Source organism: Silurus aristotelis (genome assembly GCF_946808225.1).
Source record: "Silurus aristotelis genome assembly, chromosome: 17".
NCBI lineage: Eukaryota > Metazoa > Chordata > Actinopteri > Siluriformes > Siluridae > Silurus > Silurus aristotelis.
Window position 1 is genome coordinate 20,355,779 of NC_139590.1, and position 2,500 is coordinate 20,358,278.

The 2,500-nt window shown below is 37.0% G+C and overlaps 1 protein-coding gene across 2 annotated transcripts in view; it reads right to left on the reverse strand.

The window, feature by feature from the left end:
• The window catches only part of rab28 (RAB28, member RAS oncogene family), a 29,532-nt gene that overhangs the window by 17,641 nt on the left and 9,391 nt on the right, over positions 1-2,500 (reverse strand). The window lies entirely within an intron of this gene.

Sequence of the window (2,500 nt, forward strand, 5' to 3'; positions counted from 1 at the left end):
TAATAATAAACTCAGCATTCTTTCTTTATTGGCTTATTTGTATTGCTGCACTTAAACATTTTTTTTTTTTATTATTTATATTAGGGGCATATTCCAGAGCATTCCTTTGAGTTAAGGCTCTAAAACTAAACCTGATAATACAGATATATTACACAGCCAGCATGTTTTGAAGGATCCACTTTCCGTTTTGAAGGATCTATAAAACACAAAAAGCCAGTATGTGGAAAAATAATCCCGTCTGACGGACAGTTATATAGGCTGAACCCAGCACGGCGTATGATTATAGCTGTATAGTTTTTACTGCTGGATGTCTCAGCAGTTAAAGTGTGTGAGTGTGGTGTGGAGTCAGCAGGAGCCTCGGCCGTTTGAAATACTCCTGCAGCCAAATGACCAGGGACAACCTTCTCTCGCTCAAACCACAAACATTGAAACTAACGGGAATTCGACAGTAAAAAAAAACGAAAAAAAAGAGCAGCAATCCAAAATCAAATCAAGCGAAGCTCTAGAAACCAAAGAGGGTCAATTTCCAGACCAATGATAATGTTACATTTTATAATTAAGCCTGAAATGAAATTCTAGTACAAACATTAAAAAAAATTGGATCAATCTGTGGACGATAAAAACGGACACAACTACCCCTTCATCTACCACGAGTGAAACAAACAAGATAACAAAATGTCAGCAAAAGTATTGGGACACCCCACTTTTCTGGTCATATGTGGTCAAATTTGGAGGGATACTCAAATCCAATCAAAATTTAGTACCTTAACTTATAATGAAGTCATACTTATGTACATTTACTTTTACTCTACTTTTACTCAAGGACAAGTCCTGTCTACATCGTCCACCTATGCGAAGCACAGCTCCAGAAACGCATCAACTATCATAATATCAATAGATATAGACATTTCTATTACAAAAAATGTACAAGTAAATTCGAGAATGTTTGACAGCTCACATGAAACTGTCCGTTTCGCAATCATTTCCTCAATATGGAACGAGGACCTTCGAACATTTAAATGTGTCCATTCCAATACTGTGTCAAAACCATCTTATTTTTATATTTTTATCATCTTGTTCCTTTTCTGTGTCTCTCAGTATTTGTATTGGTGCTCGTGGGTTCGGCCAAGATTACTACTGGAGAAAAATAAATGTGGTGTTAAGAAACACAGAGCGTTCTTATTTTTTTTTTTTAAAGTATAAGAGCAAAAGAACGGAAGTGGAACCCAAGTGTTCTTTATTTCTATTCTCACCAACTCGACACTACGTTTGTATTGTCACACTGAGAACTTTCATAGTGTAGCTTAAAAGAGAGAGAGCGAGAAAGAAAGAAAGAAAGAAAGAAAGAAAGAAAGAAAGAAAGAAAGAAAGAAAGAAAGAAAGAAAGAAAGAAAGAAAGAAAGAAAGAATATATAATTCATTAAAAAAATTTTGAGGCTAATGAAAGATGCTGATTGGTCAGCTCATTATGACATCACTTTCAACAACATTTGACCCCAAAACTTTTCGAAACAGACAATTATAGCTAAAAAAAAAACAAAAAAAAAACAAAAAATCAAGTGGCGTAACGGTGTACCATCTCACGACTCACTTCCTCCAGACTACACATGGCACACTCCCGCACACCCGCTCATCCCACCGCTTTCCACAGGGTTCCTAAAGAAACCCGAACGCTCCGTAATGACCCTGCACATGCACAGCTCGAGCCTTTACGGTAAGCGAATTCCATGCACCGAAAATAAGAACACACACAGACACACACACGGCTGAGTGACAGCGCACGGGAGCGTGAAAACGAAAACAAAAAAAGTCCTCGACGCTCTCTTCGGCCTGCATGGGAACGGCCTTGGAAAATAAACGCGGCGCACTGGGCAGGTCGGGAGACATTTCTGTGCACCACTGTCATGAAAAATGCACACACTCGACCTAGATCAATTTATGAATTCAGGCATTCAGGGGACGGCAATAAACATGACAAGCGGCTGAAAATCCAGAAATATGGCGAAAAAATAAATCCAGCAGTAGCCATGAGAAGCTATTATTGCCAGTGTATATGTGAAAGACACGAATGTAACTCAGAATACACACACAACCTTGCAGGGTACAAATATACAAAAAAAAATAATATATATATACACATACCTTTGAATGAACCTTAAATTAATACTTTTCAATTTTTTTTTAGATTCTAATCAACATAGCCGTTGACAAATATGAATACTTTATGCAAATGTATGTTTATTATTTCTAAAACCAAACTCAACATAGTGCAACAAGACAAAATATTCTTGTAAATGTTTTAAAATAATTGTGGTGTTTTAATTACGTGAACCATCAGGACACCAAACACAACTTTTGCTATGTTTCCACACGGACGGTTAATGAGGTACCACCAGGACACCAGAGAAACTGTACCTCTTCAAAAACTTTATACGGATTACAGAATCAGAGAATATCTGTTTTCGATGTGAATTTGGTCGAATTTGGACATTTCGAGTTT